The sequence below is a fragment of the Microtus ochrogaster genome, chromosome 6 (assembly GCF_000317375.1).
Source record: "Microtus ochrogaster isolate Prairie Vole_2 chromosome 6, MicOch1.0, whole genome shotgun sequence".
In the NCBI taxonomy this organism is placed as follows: Eukaryota; Metazoa; Chordata; class Mammalia; order Rodentia; family Cricetidae; genus Microtus; species Microtus ochrogaster.
The window spans coordinates 34213508-34219968 of record NC_022013.1 but is presented as its reverse complement, the minus strand read 5'-3'; the positions used below and the strand labels follow the sequence as shown (position 1 = coordinate 34219968).

The window sequence follows — 6461 nt, the reverse complement described above, 5'->3', positions numbered from 1 at the left end:
AAAAAAAAAAAAAAAAAAAAAAAAGTTTAACTCCTTGGTTCATCTCTGCCTAGGGGTTCTTGAAAAGTGATGCCTGAGAAAGATGTCTTTATATAGGAGCTTTGTGCCATACTCATATGCTAACAATGTACCTTAGAGTGGGAACTTTGGGTCAGCATTATCATTTCTGTCTCCTATGGGCAGGAGACTAAGGTAACCTACATGAATAACCAATCAGATCTATAAAAACTATCACTACTACAAATCATTAGGAATTTCCCTGAAGAGTGTCAAAAAGCATTAAGTGAAAAGTCAGTATGATTTGTAACACCACTGGCAGAATATAACTGGAAGTTCCACCCTTGGAACTTTTCTGGATTTTGCTTCAAATAACTTTTATTGATTTTTATCTGTATATCAGCTCTAGTAAACCATAGCTGGTGAGTCTAACAGCCTACAAGTCTTTCTAACTACTCAATCAACTCTCTCCTGACAGGCAGAAAAGATATAGTCAGACAAAAAGACAGTTAGTAAATCATGACTTAGCTGTCAGTAACATGACAAGAGGATTTTGTACAAACATATTACTGCAATGTAATGATTCAGCTTTCAATGTACAATCACATCCAGTTCAAATGCAATCTTTAAATTTCAGAAAATGCCCCTAAAAGTCTAAATACTCTTCACTGCAAACCTTAAAGCTCTTGAAACATAATCATGGATGATATATTTATGTAATAATTCTCTTCACAGGCTCTCATAAAACATAATATTAAGAAACCAGTAATTTGACATCTTAAAGATAGTATAATAGTACAATACAAATAAAATATTAAATAATGTTAAGAAAGAAATTTAACCCAGGGGGCTGGACAGATGGCTCAGTGATTAAGAGCACTAACTCCTCTTCTAAAGGACTGGAGTTTGATCCTAGCACCCACATGGTGGTTAGCAATTGTCTCTAACTCTAGTTCCAGAGGATCCGACGCCCTCTTCTGGCCTCTGCAGGCAATGTATGTGGCAGGTAGGTAGATATGCATGAGAGCAGATCTGCTTGCTACCTGGATGGTGGCACCTATGATGGTGGTGAGTAGACTGAGGAGCTGGTCTGTTTGCCTCCTCAATCCATGGTGACGGCAGTGAGGAGTAGGCTAAGGGAAAGATCTACTTGCCACCTAGTGCCATTATGATGATGATGTCTGGGCCAAGCTGCTGCCAAGGACTATATGGGGTCCCTGTCTAACAACAGAAATGGTCTGTGTTTGATGTCCATGTCTCCTGGTGCTATCAAGTGTTTGCTGATTCCAGTAGCCTGGGCTGCCTCCTTCATCCATGTTTGAGTCAACGATCCAGGCTGCTGCTGGGGCCATACTGACCAGGATGGCCTTTGCTGTCACTTGGGACTATGAAGACAACCAGGTCTAGGCTACTGTCAAGGACCATGTCTGGGTTCAGGGTCCTACCACAGCTGAGGTCTATGTTGACCCCCATGTCAAAGGGAGCCATGAAAGGCCACATGAAGCCTGAGACTGGGCTGCAACCTATGTCCTCATTTGTGTATGGGGGCCATACTTCTACCAAAGTCATCCTAATACAAGTTGCCAGAGCTACCACTTGGAGTTAGGATGTCAACCAGGCCGAGGGGCTGCCTGAGGCCATGTCTGGGTCTATGTCCCAGCCGTAGTCAGGGTCTCTGTTGAAGTCTGTGGCCCAGGTTGCCAGTAGGGCCATTATAGAAGTCCGAGATCTGGACCAGAGGCTGCAACTTGGTTGGACTCTGAGGGCCACATCACAGCAGGGGCCATACAGATATAGGTGGACTGTGCTGCCACCCGGGGTCAAAGTGTCATCTGGGTCCAGGTTGCTGCTGAGGGTCATGTTAGGGTCTGTGGCCCTACTATATCTTGGATCTGTGCTGATGTCCAATACACCTGTTATCATAGAAAGCCATGTAGTCAACAGAGATCAAGGGCCATGTAGGTGTCTCAGGGCCATCCTGCCGCTGGGGCAGTGGTGACATCCAGACCCAATCACTATGAAGACCAAGTCAGGGTCCATGGTTTTACCATGGCTGGAGTCTGTGCTGAAGTCCGGGTCCTGCACCACTACCAAAGGTCACATAGAGGCCCAAGGTTAGGGCCACAACCATTCCCACCTGAGTGACAAGTCCCTTCACCCAGAGAAAGGATGTCTACTGGACCCAAGCTGATGTTGTAGGCCATGTCTGGGTCCATGGCCTACCTACAGCTGGGGCTGTGTGGATGCCTGTGGTCTGTGTCACCTCAGGAGGCCCTGGGAACCATGCGAGATGAAATCAAGAGGGCCATGCTCTTCCTCTCAGTGTGGGATTATAAAGGTATTTATGTTCATAATTATAATTCTACACTTTTGGAAGTAACATTTTAACTCAGTAATAAAAGCATATTTTCCAGAAAGAACAAAGAAATTCTAACTTCTCTTAAATGTATGAAATTCAGAAGTTAAAGAAAAAGAGAAAGAGACCAAGAATAAATAAACAAATGGAAAGGAGAAAAAAACCAGAGAGGTTACCAAAGGTTCTTAAGAGCTACAGTGTGAGCTAACAGGTAGGAACTGAAATAAATTCCTATGTTTATACATGATTTGAGGATATCAGAAACAATCACAATTTTTAAACTTAAATAATATTTTGGCTTGGATTTCAAACACTGATCAAACCAGCAAACTAAACTATTTCTTTTTCAACTTTTCAAGACAATGGGCCAGTTATATGAAGGAAATCTAACGTGGATTTAACGTTTTCCTGATCACTGTATAAACAAGAGCAGTTCTGAAAGTGTGAAGATGAATCTCTAAGAAGAACAAAAATCCTTTCTAAGTTCAATTACTTCTATTGTAATTCTAAGGCAGTTTTCACCTTTTCCCCTGCTTTTCCATTTGCTGATGGCATAAAAGTAATGGTGTATTTTTAAAAAACAACCTAGATGTCCTTCAACGGAAGAATGGATAAAGAAAGTGTGGCACATCTACACATTAGAGTACTACTCAGCGGTAAAAAACAATGACATCTTGAATTTTGCATGCAAATGGATGGAATTGGAAAATACTGAGTAAGATAACCTAGACCCAAAAATATGAATATGGTATGTACTCACTCATTAGTGGATACTAGCCATAAACAAAGGACTATAGTTCATGATCCTAGAAGCTAAGTAATAAGGTGAACCCAAAGAAAAACATATATAGATCCACCTGAAAATTGGAAGCAGAAAAAAATCGCCTGACAAATTTTGGGAGCATTGGGCTGGGGGGTAGAGGGAAGGGGAGAAGGGAAAAAAGGGGGAGAAGGAGAGGGTTGGGGAGAGCTTGAAGGAATGGGATAGTGGAGATGGAGGAAGGACAGATATGAGAACAAGGAAAGAGATATCATGATTGAGGGAGCCATTTTGGGGTTGGCAAAGAAACCTGGCAAATTGCCAGGAATCCACAAGGATGACCCCAGCTAAGACCCTAAGCAATAGAGGAGAGAGTGCCTGAACTGTCCTTGTCCTGTAGTCAGACTGATGAATATCTTAAATATCACCATAGAACCTTCATCCAACAATAGATGGAAACAGAGACAGAGACCCACATTGGAGCACTGGACTGAGCTCCCAAGGTCCAGTTGAAGAGTGGAAGGAGGGAGACTATGACCAAGGAAGTCAAGACCATGAGGGGTTCACCCACTGAGACAGTGTGCCTGAGCTAATGGGAGCTCACCAACTCCAACTGGACTGGGAATGAACGAACATGGGATCAAACTAGTCCCTCTGAATGTGGTTGACAGTTGAAAGAGACTGAGGGGCCAATGACAATGGCACTGGGATTTGTCTCTACTGCATCCTATTCTCTTTGGAAGTATACCTTGCTCAATCTGGATGTAGCGAGGAGGGCCTTCAACTTTCCACAGGGCAGGGTGCTTTGCCCTCTCTTAAGATTGGAGGGGGCGGGGGGAGATTGTGGACGGAGTGGGAGGGGAGGAAGGGGGGAGGAAGTGGGAATTTGGATTGATATATTTTAAAGTAATAAAATAAAGTGATAACAATAATAATAACTCCTGATACTCAAAAAATAAATAAAAAAAACCCAAACAGTAGCATTAAGCAGTTTAATTTTTTTTGTGTGTGTGTGGTTTATCGAGACAGAGTTTCTTTGTGGCTTTGGAGCCTGTCCTGGAACTAGCTCTGTAGATCAGGCTGGTCTGGAACTCACAGAGATCCACTTGCCTCTGCCTCCCGAATGCTGGGATTAACATCGCCCGGCAAGCAGTTTAATTTTAAACTAATTTTTACACAACTTTAATCCCTGTGATAGTTTGAATTGTAAGCTAAGTTGATACCTTTTTTCTGGAACATCATTTTTACTTGAAAGAATAAATGACTAACCAACATGATTTCAACCAAGAGTATATGACAAATTTTTTTCTTAAAATAAATAATAGCGCCCTATAAGAAAATCTCACAAGTGCTTATCATTGATTTGAACTTGCAAATAAAAATTAGAATTTTTTATTTATAAATTTATTTATAAAACTCTGAACAAACCCTATGTTTACAAACTTCATGACATGATTTTTCTAATATAGAGAATGATTTTTAACAAATGTGACTTGCTACAATCCTCAGTTCGATCAAATAAATATTTAAATGAAGTATATAAACAGTGAGTTTTCCAAATAACATTGTTTTACAATCATTTAGAATAAAAAATGACAAAGGATAACATAATCCACAGGAATTTAACAGAGCAAAAGGCTCATTTCACAAAACAACTAACGTTCTTGGGTTTTGTTCTTGAGACAAGGTTTTACTGTATAGCCCTGGATGAGCATGAACTCATTATATTGACCAGTCTAGCCTCCAACCAGAGTTCTACCTGCCTCTACCTCCAAACTCTGGGATTAAAGACCTGCAGCACCACCACCCAGTTTGACATAACTTTAAGAATAACACTTTGAGAGTTTCCATACAGTGTTAAAGAACATCAGTTACCTAAAAATATATTACTCCTCTCCTAACTACACACATATTAAAGTGCAGATTTTATTTACTGACTTCAACCAAAGCAAACCAAACAAAAAGAAACTGTTGGGGAATATTACTTTCAGATGCACTTTTGTTTACACTGAATTCATTTAAGTGAAACTATGTTACTGTGCTTGTCTAAAATGCTTGATGGTCCTAATAAAGAGCTGAACAGTCAACATTAAGGCAGGAACAATGACAGGCGGGGACTAGCAGCCAGAGAATATAAATAGGAGAATTCTGGGAGAAGGGACAATGAGGAACAAGGGAACAAGGAGTGGTGGACATCAGGGGCCAGCCACCCAGCTACACAGCCAGCCATGGAGAAAGTAAAGAAAGGTATGCAGAAATAGAGAAAGATAAAAGCCCAGAAACAAACGGTAGTCGGGATAATTTAACTTAAGAAAAGCTAGCAAAAAGCAAGCCAAGCTAAGGCCAAGTATTCATAAGTATAAGCATGTGTGTGATTTATTAGGGAGCTGGTGTCAGACCAGCTTCGACAAGTATACCACTTACCAGGGTAGGAACATGGGGATTAGAAAAATAAGTAAAGAGAACAAAGACAGGAGTGAAAGTAATAAAACAGAAGCATAGGATAGTACTGGGAGGGAGTTCTAGTACTGAAACTGCCACATTTTATTTTCCATATACTTTTTTTTTTTTTTTTTTTTGAGACAGGGTTTCTCTGTGGTTTTGGAGCCTGTCCTGGAACTAGCTCCTGTAGACCAGGCTGGTCTCGAACTCACAGAGATCCGCCTGCCTCTGCCTCCCAAGTGCTGGGATTAAAGGCGTTCGCCACCACCGCCCGGCTATTTTCCATATACTTTTATACCCCAATACAACACGGGGAGAAGGCAAGAGACTGCTTTAACATGATACAAAGGACAACTGGAACAGCTACTTGCTTCAATCCTTGGAAACATCAAGTCACTAATTCAAAAGAAAAGCATTCTGCTGTTTAGACAATGAACCCACCCTGGACCAAGTATATTGCAGGCAGCCACTCCCTAGGTCAAACCTCTTAATTAAAAAGAAAAAGCAGAAGTATGCTTGAATTCTCTGACCTTTGGTCAGGGTGGAGTGGATCCATCTTTATGGCCATCTCAATGTCCAAAACACCAAGCAACTACACTCTAGGTAAGAGTGTGCAGCCACACTCATTAACAACTTTAAACAAGCTAAAATTCTCGGACCTTCAGAGAAGATGGAAATAGACTCACATTTTTGGGCCTCCACAAGCTAGGGGGTGGGTCCCTCAAAAAGTCAAAAGAGCTTAAGATCTCACAACAAAAGACTAATGAAGAAACAATCTACATGGATGCCATTAATCCAGGTATTATACATATTTGAGATGATTTAAAACAATGGATTTTTTTTCTTTTTGCCACTTTCACATTTTGGTTTGGTAGAGTTATATTTTCATTTAAAATATGTTATTTG

The 6461-nt window shown here is 40.9% G+C and overlaps 1 protein-coding gene across 5 annotated transcripts in view; it reads right to left on the bottom strand.

Annotated features, from left to right (window-relative positions):
- Positions 1–6461, bottom strand: part of Uchl5 (ubiquitin C-terminal hydrolase L5) — a 43125-nt gene that overhangs the window by 27300 nt on the left and 9364 nt on the right. The window lies entirely within an intron of this gene.